The following is a 12,558-nucleotide window of genomic DNA, read 5'->3' on the forward strand; positions in this document are numbered from 1 at the left end:
CGTACTTGATGAAACGAAAAGGAAGGGACTACCAGCAGCAGCAGCAACAAACCACTTCCAGTCAAAGCTAGTTGCGGGAAAATGTTTGTTCGTTCCTTTTTCTTTTTTCTCGCCGCTCGAAAGCCTCGGTACGGAGATGGAATCGAGCAAAAAGAAAAGGCTCCAGGAGGTCCACGAATTGGGGGATTTTTGGGATCGGGACGACGACGAGGTTCGATCGCTGTCGGAATTTCTGGAAACAGGGAGTATCAAGAAACAGAAGGAAACGCGTGATATAAAAAGCAGTGGCGTACTTTTAACGGATTGCTTTCTTTCATACACACACATACACACACTCCGCACCCTAGACCGTGCCTTGAGCCTCGTCCAAAATCGGACGAAATCGGACGTCTCAAAAAAAAAATCGGCGTGAAGAACCACTTGCTCAACTGGCCCCATTCTTTCCCATTTCGTGGTGCGAGGAAGCCACTACTTAGCAAAACATGTACACATTAGTAAACAAAGCAATAAATCACTTGATTAGAAATTCAATTTGCCTCCATTGCGTTCGCCTATTCGGTAGGACGGGCGCTCGGTCCCTGGGAACGCCAGCAAACGCCGGAATTCACCGGAAACCGGTCCAGACGGTCCATTGCTCGTAGAAAGAAATTGACAGCTATTCCTCTTTGCCTCTTGGAACGATCCCCTGTTCGTTAGGTGGTGCCCAGCCGTGTTACGAGGAAGAATGGACCAAGCGCGCGCGGTCCCGATTTGACATCTGAGATTGGTCGCCGTTTACGGATTGGCGTAGCATGAAAGCTGATCACCGAATGGACGACGAACATAATGTTTTCGCAGAGTTCGAGAAAAGTGGTAGACGTCTGGTGTTTGTGCCTGATGGTGTTTTCGAGTTCTGGGATAATTGTGCCAGCATGACTTTCAACATTCTTCTGCCCAGCTTCCAATGAGAGTAATAGGTACCTTTTGAAGCAGTACGAACAATCGAACATCTACTTTTCTATTGAAAATCTAATATAATGGCAGATCCGCTAAGGCGTTTCATCACAATTATTAAACATTTCTTTCAATTCGCAATAGTGAGCTTGCAAAACGCTTATTTCTTAACTTTCAAAACACTGCCATTGGACTATTTACTATTATTTCAATTATTTTAATTCAGCATTTGACTGAATCGAGCTAAAAGACAATAGGTATTGAGTAAATAATGAAAGCGGATAAAATATATGGGTAGTTCTGATGGCATGACGATAAAAGGTTCTAAAACCTGTTTGTAGATTTATATCATGACCGTACTCGAGCAAATGGATCAAGATTCGATGCTGCACAATGCAATGACGAATTGTACGCGCTGGTTGATATTTTAAAAATAATCTAAAAGCACTTAAATAATACAAGATAAGCCTTATTTTCTGCCGGAGTTACAGTAAAAATCATAATATCAAATCAAAAGAATTACCAAAAACATTGTTAGAAATCTGTTTTGCTTAACTAATCGAGATTTTATGGTTGAGGAGCGATGAAAGCTACGCCCAATCATCATAAGTTTTCTGATTGTCTGTTTCATTCCATTGCCTGAGTACCCCAATCTTAGATGGAATCAACAGGGAACTATTCCGGGAATTAATCTAAAATTCAAGCAGAACCATACCAGCTGAAATCGAAATGTTTTTTTTACAAAATCTCATTTCAGCACGACCATACCCGACACCCCTATAAATTCTTGTCACTGTCGTCGCGTTGCTTACGATAGACAAAATTCTGCTACCACAGTGTCCTTGTCGCTGGTAGCCCCCATATCCTGCCAGTTGCAATAATAAAATGAATTTTATTTATTTCCTGACGACATCCAGTGATTTGGGGTCAGCCCTACAGACAGCGCTGGGTTTGACAGTTTTCGTTTTTTTTTTGTTATCGTTAAACTGTACGAGCATGACAAGGATATTGTGAGTAACAAAAGCACATTAGCACATTGACGTTGAAATACGGCCGATACCAGCATCATTACGATCCATGGTATACGATGCAATCACGTTTTCATCCTCGTCAACCGTGTTGTCTATGAAAACACTTACGTTTACTCAATAAGTGATGTGTTTGTGATATTCTATTATTCGAAGACTAGGCATAATTTGTTCATAAATTTATCTGATGCGTGGCCTTTATGATGAGGTCTGATCAAAAAGGCTTGTATTTGAAGATTGTTCGTATCGAAACTATCAGACTTTTTTTAACCGTGAATGTCATATTGGAGCACATTTATACAAACATAGCAGGTCGTTTAATTATCGGGAAAGATATTAACAAAATACAACCATGTCATCAATGTCCCTAATAGCGTCAATATGAAAAGTATTAACAAATTTCTCGAATCGAAGAAGATATCTCGTAAATGAAATATAGATTCAGTGTTGAAGAGATCAAAAAGATCGTTCCAGTAGTTTTGATGCTGCTGAACGATGGACACGTGCTTCAATGTTATAAAAATGCACTACTCTTTTTGACGAAGACGAATTAAATCACGGAAATTGTGTCAATGTTACCCTACATTGAAACTGCTTTGTACCGAACGAGAGGACCAGCTATAACATCCAATATAAGCCCAATCATATTCCAGTTTACCGTCAACGTTATGAATGTTTACGATTGCTGCTCGGGATGCCCTTGTTTTGATAATCGAACTCATCTCGAACAGGCGCTGCGCTGCTGCTGATGACGTAACGCGAATCGGAATCAATCATTAGTATCAAAAGCAGATTAGCTAGATGAACTCTCCCGTGGTGAGCACTCATGCGGTGCCCCGAGATCAGCACGTACCGGAACGCCACAAAAAGGAATAGTAGCAGCAGCAGCAAAAGCAACAATGACCTAGTTCAATGATAGCCAGCATCATTTTTCTAGCCGATAAAAAGCTCTTCTTTTTGCCGCCGCTACCACGCTCGCTGCTCAGTGCGCTGCCCTCTGACACTCTGACACATTTCGCCTTCTCCACCACACCACCATCATCGGCAGCAGCAGCAGCAGCGGAAGTGGCTCAATGAGAGCCCATCACACAATGGATCTAACCAGCGGTAGCATCAACCTCATGGCAACATAATAATGAGATCTCACGAATGTGATTGCACGCACAAAAAGAGAAAAAGCGAGAGAGAGAGAGAGAGAGCATGGCACAAATTATGCGCATCATTTCATCGTCCTTCCGCACGCCAACCGGATAGACCGGAGACCTGAGGAGACGTGCCCTTGCTCGAACAGATGCAGCAGTAGCCGTAGCCACGGTAAGCCGAGCATCAGGCGCCGGTCATGGAATAGATGAAAGTATCCTTTCCGTATCGTCACCATCGAGCCAACGATGGACCATGAACGGACAGACGGATAGACGGGCGGAAATAAACAACCGAAACCGGGACTGTGGGCCCAGGCCAAAAACCCAGGCCCACTCCCTGGGCCAGGCTGTCTTGTGGCTAGTGTCTTTCACTTTCTAGCCCCATGATATCGATCCCCAGCATCCCATGGAGCTGTATGTGTCCGCAGCCAGCACCAGTTCCTTCGCTATCTTCGAATCTTCGATCCGCCTTGGAAGGCAGCACCCGAAAAGACCGTTGGCAAGTGACGGTATCGTTGTCGAGAGGACCTGGAGCTCGTTTCGAAGCATTATTTCCATGACGCTCGCTCGCTTGCTCGCTCGCTTGGCTCGTTTACGTCCCGCCACCGGTGCGTGTCGATGGCGACCTTTTCTCCATTCATGGCCCAAGTCCTTTGGTCTTCCGATGGTTTTGGGTACGGCTCAAGGCAGCCACCGTGTCCCATTTCTGCGTCACTTTCTGGCGCAAAGTTTGTTTGCGAAGAAGAGATCGTGAGTCCCGGTCGTGAGTTTGGTGTTTAAGGCTGGAGGACTTTAATAGCGTGTTGTCGTACCCGTCGCTAGAGCGGAATGCACCTTTTATCGTCCGGTCGCTCGCACCGATTCCCAGTCACTTCAAAAGATGTGATACGGCCAAGTAGTTGGTCTTGACCCACGAGAGCGAACAACGCCGAAATCCGAGGTCGAAAACGACGTTCCATTAGGGAGGGATATGTTGTTTGTAACCATGCACCAGGCGTATCAACTACCAGGCCATGCTCTCAGTAGATGAGATCTTGTTGGTTAAAATTAATTCCGGATCGAAAGGTTCTTCGGACGCTTTAAGGTGCCTGTCCACGATAGCAACTTTCAGAGGTTCAGAAATTTGCTTTGGCTGTCATTCGGTGACTACCCAAAACTTTATCTCAGCTGCACGGCCACGCCAGTTTGCCGTTGTGCAACTCTTAAACAAATACCAACAACGTACCAAATCTGGAGCGTAAATGAACGATGAGAATGTGGTGCATTTGGACTGTTCTTTCCGAGGGAATTCCCGAGCGAGCTCGACAAGGGCAACTTGGATCTGAAATTACAGTTTCTTTCATTTTATCAGAAAGATGCTATCGTGGCCAAATCCCTTTAGGTACAGTTCGATAAGACCAAGTGCCGTACCTGAATATTTTACATATATACCACTATAATCTGTCTTCACGATTTCATTTACAGAGGTGAGCCACAGGAGGAAACCTTTACCTGTCGCACTCTATCCTAATCCTGCGTACAGATTAGCAGGTTATCTGGCATAATGTATGGAAAGCACTTGAGATTATCTGGTGAATGCGAGATACGCGTGAACTACTTTGAACGTGAGCCTTTGAGCTTGGCGACATTATTGCAATGGTTGCGTGAATGTTAAATTTTGGAGCATATAATAATTTTTGGAAACTTTAGAAGAAAAAACAGCAGTTTAGCAAGTGGCAGAGTTGACTGCAAAAAACCAAATGAAATGCTCTCCATTTCTCTCTGCAAATAACACTCTGACAACTCCAGAAAATCGCATTGCGTGGAGGCTAAAATGGCGCAGAATCTGCTCCAGATAATTTGCCAGTCGGGACGTAGGGTGTTATATGGCCGTGTATGGGCTCCCGGACAATGTGATTATCACCATCACCCACAAACGGCGATACGAAAGGTGATTTCATGTTACGGATCATTACGAAAAGGAAAGGAGCAAAGGAGGAGATTAGTGCGAACCGTCCGTACGAGGGAGCGGCGCATAATGACGTCCGCTACATTTGCCTAATTCGATGCGATCGCACAAATGCCCTCGATTAGAATGGACGGTTCCACCCATTTAGGGGCTCTTAACCGATTGCAAACGATCGTCCAACACGCTGACCAGCGCAGTGTGCTGAATGGTTTCGGGATACGCAAACACACATACAAGCGTGCGACCAGCTCGTGGAGGAAATTTGCTGATCCGATAACTAATTTATCCATCCCATCCCCATCGTCGACATCAGCAGCATCAGCAGCAACAGCAGAACATACTTCATCCTGGTCCAAGGTTCGTCAAAAAGCCATCATCTAGAGGGCGCTGGCAAATCAATCTCGACGCGAAGTGTTGAGGACAAGCTTTTGCCGACGTCGTCGTCGTCGTCGGTCCCTTCGTTGTTTTCCCTGAAAAGAGGATAAAGAGAGGCACGAAGAAGGTGATTGGTTTAGCAGCTGGTAAAGAGGCTTGGTATGGGTATGGGTGTGTGTGTGTGTGTGCCCATCATCATCACTTCTCGAGAACTGGAACTCGTTCTGCTGCTGCCGTCAGCAGAGTGCTTGAGCAAAGAGCCGACGCCGACCGCCAAACCATCACTTCGCTGCGACGAACCACAAAACCGCTCCGGTTGGCGTGGCCCCTTGAAAGCCAACCTGGCCCCGGTGTCGCTGAAACTTTCCGCTGATCAATATTCATAAGCCACCTCATCTTGATGCTCTCATCGATGGGTTTCCGCGATGGTGCTCGGATGACGTGAGAAAACCCACGGCCATGGTTTCGGTGGAGTGGGGGGGGGGGGTCCGTGGAACGGAAGGTCGGTCGGACGGACGGACGGACGGACGGGTACCTTTCGAGCCCGTTGATGTCGCGAAAAATTAACACTTACCGGTGGCGTCGCTCAACGATCGCACAGCTGGTGATATCGGTTAAGGGAGCGGGAATGCTTATCGCGCATGAATATTTAATGGCCGCGGCCGCGCATCGTTGATAGCGTGTAATAAGCTTTTAATTCACCCTCGGTATCCGCATCCGGATCCGCTTACCAGGTGGACTTGAGAGTGCAGGAATGTAGGACCCGGCACCGGTGAGGGAAATTTGGTCTCGAATGTAACAATTAATAACGCAAGTCTTAAGGCTAACAATGGGAGTTGGGACAGATTATACTAATTTACATAAAATATAAATGAAACCGATAAACTCACAGTGTGATTCTCGTGTCAGAATGCTGCTACGTATGTTACATGTTGTCAAATTATCTAACTTTATAAGATTGAATTGTTTTAAAAAAGATGACAATAGAAGATGCAACCATTAATTGAATCCAATCGGTGCATGTTTAGCAAACATTAAATGTGAATTTATAATTGCAATAAGTAACTCCCTTGTTTATGTCACCGTTCTGATTATCAGATTAAATTTATTGAAAAAGGGATTCGAAATTATCTATAAATTTCCATTTTTTTAGATTCATACATATATTACATTTCAAAAATGTTATCGTCAGAATCCAAACACCAACATAATGGAATAATTTATACTTTATGTAACTTCGCTACACTGGTATTGATGTACGATGTACAATAAAAATTCATTTAAATCGGCACTTTGTTTAGAAAATACCCCCATCAATAATCGCATTGTTCATTATAAAATAAGAAATTATCAATTTTGTTTTTGTTAACGAATCAGTTGAAATCATGAGAAACGTTTCGATTGGTTATCATTTTATGCTTTTTATCACTTGTGAACTCCTCTCTACAGCTAAACGTCACTCGAAACCACGTCTCTAGTAATTTACGAACGTTTATATCAAATTCTGCATTAACAAGAGGGAAAACTTTGTGTTCATAATTCAAAATCAAACCAGGACCGGAGATCCGCATAGAGACAAGAGCTATATAACCAGAGTTTCACTTAAAACCAAGAGTTTGAATTCAAAGTCAAAATTAAAAGTCAAAGATATGTTGGGATTGTCCTTATATGTACGCATGTGATATTTTTAGTCCGCAAAAAAGCAGAGAAAAAATGCGAGTAACCCAGGCTTTATGTTGGTATTTAGCATTAAAGGATTAGGCGATGTGTGATAATACAAGCGGTAATTTTGAGCTGAATGTGAAAGTATTGTTTTTCTAGGGCAAAGACCCGTAAAGTTTTATTTCAGAAGACTTTAATGACCACTTCACTTCTATTTTGACATTTAACTTTTAATAAGAATGAATAATGCGGTGATTATTTTACCTTTACCATTAAATAAACTTCAATCTCTTCGAGACTATCTAAGTGTAACAGAAAAAGTTTCACTGCTCCGTACTCTCTAATTAACTATACGTTTGCTGCAAATGCTCGCCCCGCTAGTCTTATGCTTCTATCAATGTTAAAATTTTACCTAAACCGGAAAATCCCAGGAAGTGCGTTCTCCACTCATCCGTGACAGGCGAGACTTGATGCTCGGTAAGATGCGACGACGATGTGGCGTTACCCATCCACCGGTGGTAATGCACTTGGTTTAGCCTTGGCTGTGACTGTGTACTCTGTGTGCTAAACATACCAACCTACCATGCCACCACCAGAAAAGCAATGTCCTGTAAGGACATCCATCCCTGAGGCGAATCTGGCGAGCTTGGAAACACTCCATCCTACATTCGCCAGCTGACAAGCAATGGCACGAGCACGGCAATTTGGTTGCAAGGAATTCCAAACTTCCCCTTTCGTTACGTTACGTCGCACCTTCCCCGGGCACCGTCTGTATATGTGTGTGTGTGTGTGTGTATGAGCCCATCATGATGCTAGCTCCCGACGCGCCCCCGGGGGGAAAAGGGGAAGAGAAAAACATTAAAACGGTCACGTCGCCACCATCATCACCAACTGGGATCGAGGGTTGAGAAGACCTCCCTTATCAGAGACACGTTCACACTGGTCTCGGGCCCCAGATGCACCAGACGCCATTCGTTGGGCTTTGGCTGCGAAAGCCAGCCCATCACCGACCGACCGACCTGTGATGGTGGTTGTGCATCATTACCATTTTGGGTATGGGAGGAAATGGGAAAATGGTTTCATACATCAACCATTCCCGCCAGGAATTGCCTGTATGTTGTTGATGCTGCTGCTGCTGTTGCTACTTCTTCGCCTTTCCTCATTTTGTTCCGCTACATTGTATCCAAAGCTCGATTGAGTCGTCGACCGAGTTACCGAATTTGATGCTGACCAACACATCCTTCCTTGCTGAGAAACATTAGGAGAAGTGAGGAAGGTAGGAAGATGTTAGCGGATGGTTTGAGTTTTTGGGAAATTTAATTGAACTCTGCAATGACGCTCCGGTTCCGTGTCCGCACACGGGTCATCACGGCCATACTGAACCGTAATGCAGCTCTATGACCTACCAAAAGCTGGCCGATCCGAATAACAGGATAACTTTGTCATCCCAGTATCGACGCGGGTTCAGGACGATAGAACAGTGAATCTAATTTAATCAACCTTCGTCGCTCCAGCTTCGTCATAGCAGATAGCCGATGTGCTGGGTTTGATCACAAACAGGAACACCAAAGCCCACCAGGGACAGCACAGCTGCCCACCAAAACTCGGCGAGCGAGAGAAAGAGAGAGAGTTGACAAAAAAAACATATGAGACAGCAACGTCGAATAAATTCTCGGACCGGAACTGACGGTCACTAAAATGGCGAGAAACGCACACCACATTTACGCTGCCTAGTGTGCGAACCGAAGCGAACCGTTTCCGTGAAGCTTTTACGATATCTACACGTGAAGCTAGTTGGTTTAGTATCGTTTTGATTTTCACGATCTGCGCTTCCTGTTATGCACAGTTGTTAACATTCGTTTAGCCGCAGATAGTTTCCTCTAGTTTTTTTTTTCTAACTTATCACCTTTTTTTAAGTTCGAAAAATATCAATATTGTCCTCTTGTTGTACGTCACCCTCATTTCAGTTGGTTTTTATACATTTCTGATATACTTTTTAAGTTTCCTTATGATAATTGTCAAATAGAAATCGATGGAAAAAAATCCAGACATTTTTGTGTATTGATAGTTTTCCCTGTGAAATCGATCTATTTGAATACCAAAAATTACGGCATACCTTCGGCAAGAACAGCTACCTAAATCTTACCAAACTTACACAGGATTGTTGGTGGACAAATGAAGGACAAAATCTTTTTCCATAGACACTCTTTTCTTGCACAAATTTCGAATGAACGTTGCCCCCATGGTGAACACATTTAATTTGTCGCAACAGTTTCAGATCCCATGCCAAATCATCATCTTACGGGCAAATTTATCTCCGTAAATAAACCAAACCCTTCCTAAATCATTCTCTCTATAATTGGCAAAGTCCATTTTTTTCTTTACACCTTTTTACGTGTGTTCCATCGTCAATTAAAAACCATCCAAATCGACTTTTATTAGTGAATGTGCAGACTTTTTTTCTGCCTTTCACGATCCATCGGCGATAACTTTTGAAGGCGTGGATCAATTTTGATAAAAATTTTACCACTAAATAAACAGACTACAATGATTAAAACGCTGTGAACGGAATGGCAAAGTGACCACTAGGCGCCCTGCAATGATAAAAAATTGGCCAAATATTAACTGTTCCATGCTTTATTACTATGAAAATAATATTACTATGTCAAATTAATAATATTAATAGACGTATTTTTGAAAAATCATATTTGTAATCGTATTTTTCGAAGCATTGAGTCGGTTGCTATTTTTATGTGACCATCAACTAACAACCATTTATGTAACCATCATTATAGTTTTTTCTTATTTTCCTAAAAAATAATACATTATGCTGTTCTTTCAAGTACTTTATGATAAATATTTAGTTTCATTTCTCCCCATTTTATGATTTTTATGTTTCGTAAGGCATAAAATGTGGTGATTACTACACCACTCATATTTTCTTTAATTTGAGTAAAAGATTTCTGATTGTTTTATGATCAAATTGACCGATTGTTTGATTAAATTTCTTAATAGATCGGTACGAAACGAGTCACCGTTTTTCTCCAAAGCTTTTAGCTGCTAAACGAATGTCTATCACTGTATTGGCAAAATGTGTATGCGTATCAACGCAACGACTTCATCGTGTTCATCGTTTGCGTCATAGTTTGAACCATTTTTTAGTAGAAAAGATTACGTTGTCACGTTTGTTCGCCGGTGACTGCCAATGCCGCCCCGAAAAGAACGGTGAGCCAGACCGTCCTTTCTCAATCCGTATCCGTTCGCGTCGGTTTTTCGTGAAGCTGCCACATCGACACAAAACAATGTAAGCTAAAATTGGAACGTCTGGAGACCCTTATCCTTAGCAGAAATGGTTCCGACGATCACGGATTCTGATTGATGCTTCCGTTAAAGCCAGCATACCACGCACCCGGTTTCGAGAAAGTTATAATTTGCACACCACCACCAGCACCACCACACTGGCGGTCGGGCATAATTGGGATTTATTTTTGGAAAGCTTCATCTATAGTTGGATCACCACCGAAGGCAGTAAATTTGGTGGAAATGCTTCTTCCTTCTTGCACCTTGCACGAAAAAATCGGAATCGACGCGAAACGAAACTTTCTCGTAATCGTCGCTGTCGCAAGGGGGGGGGTCCACCGAGGAGCACGTCGCCCAATTATCGCACCTAAAAGGCAACCTTTCACGTTCGTTCGTTGTTGTTGCTGACACCTTCATGTTTCCTCGATTCGACTTCCATTCGACACGCTCGACAGACTCACTCATCATCGAGAAGCCAGACCCCCCGGGAGGAGGCGTTGGTGCGTTATTGTGTGAAATGAAATTTAATTTTCCTCGTACAAAGCGAGAAAAAAAGAGAGATGAAAAAACAAATTCATACTTCAACCAACAAAACGCTCCACCCTTCCCTTCTTTTGATCCGCTTTCTCTGCTTTTCGTTAGCTCGTTCCCAAATCCTTCTCCGAACTCCGCGTTCGGTTGAACGTAATGAATGTGAGCTGCGCAGTAAGTCCTACGTTAGTACAGGTGGTCGATGTGCACGAACGGAACATGATTTTTCATGTTCATACCCACCCCTGTGAACACCCGGGGTAAAAAATCCAAAAGAAAACCACTCGAATGTGACAATAAATAACGGGTGGCCACTGCCGGCGGCTCTGGTCAGGTGTTATTGTTGCTGGGGCGCACGCCAGACCCAACTCAATCCGTGTTTTCTATAAATTATGTTCAATGTTCCTCTCTCTCTCTCTCTCTCTCTCTCTCTCTCGCTCTCTTCAATTTACTGTAAGTTGCTCTTCATTCACTTCCGTTACGAGTCCGTTATACGTTGACGCTTTCGCTTTCCCACGACAACCCATCACCGATCCCTTGTTTATGGGTCAGCTAGCACCACCGTAAGGAGTCAATCCGGTCAACCGTTCCAGAGCGCTGACCGGCCATTCCACAGTTCTTTCCTCTTTTCCTCCAGTGGATGGATTTTCAATTTTTGCGTGCTTCGGTTGCGTGCTTCGCTTTTCACTTCTTTTGCGCGCTGCGCAAAACAAAATTGTTTCTTCAGCTGGAAACTTTGAATCCTTCGAGCGGTCCTTTATGCTATGGGTGCTTCGCCCCCTGCTAGCTCCGCACACTGTGTCACCCGTTTGTTTCCCCTCTTCCTTCGTCTTGTTGTTTGCGCTACTGAATAAAGGATAATTGTTTTTTCAACTCAACTCGACCCGATGGTTTTTTTTTTTGGAACAGGAGATTTTCACTTCTTTCTCACCGCTTACGGCAGCTACTCACAACACGACCTTCGTGTCGCACAATATTCATCCCGCAGGGGATGTAGATGAGGAGGAGAAGGGGACAGGAGGAGCCACACAGTGGTACCGTGGGCCATGGGTTGGAGAGGCCGTATTATGTTTCGCTCCAACTTTTGCTTCAATTATTTCTAATATTCCAAAGTCCCGACCGCCCGCCTCCCCGCGGTCGCATGAAACCGGCCTCGGATGAAACGGAACCCTTCCCATTCGGGACCCGCCGTCGCTTGTTGTGCCCTGCTGGAGGAGAGCCTCGCGCTCTTGAGGTTTACTAATTTGTTATCGGGAGCAGCCCTGCTTGGTTGCTGGTTGCTAGCCCAGCACTTAGCGCCACATAATTATGTCACATTAATTTACAGAAAAAGCAAAAAAAAGGAAAGTAAAGAGCCTTTTGTTGAAGTATGCTTTCAACGCCCCGCCAACAACGACCGGGTGGTTGCGGTTGTGGAATTATGTTTTCTTTAATTGGATTTCGTTTAATGAAGATACGGCGCGTCGATGACGTCGTCGTGGTCTTGGTAGCCAACCAGGCGCCTCCATTGTTTTGCCCTCCAGCGACTTTCGAAAAGATGCTGTAACAAACTGACTGTTCGATCGTTTCGTTTATCCGTACGTTTATTTAGCAGCCACTGTTATCAGCAACACTTGAATGTAGCAAGAAATAACTACCT

This window comes from Anopheles darlingi, chromosome 2 (assembly GCF_943734745.1).
Source record: "Anopheles darlingi chromosome 2, idAnoDarlMG_H_01, whole genome shotgun sequence".
In the NCBI taxonomy this organism is placed as follows: Eukaryota; Metazoa; Arthropoda; class Insecta; order Diptera; family Culicidae; genus Anopheles; species Anopheles darlingi.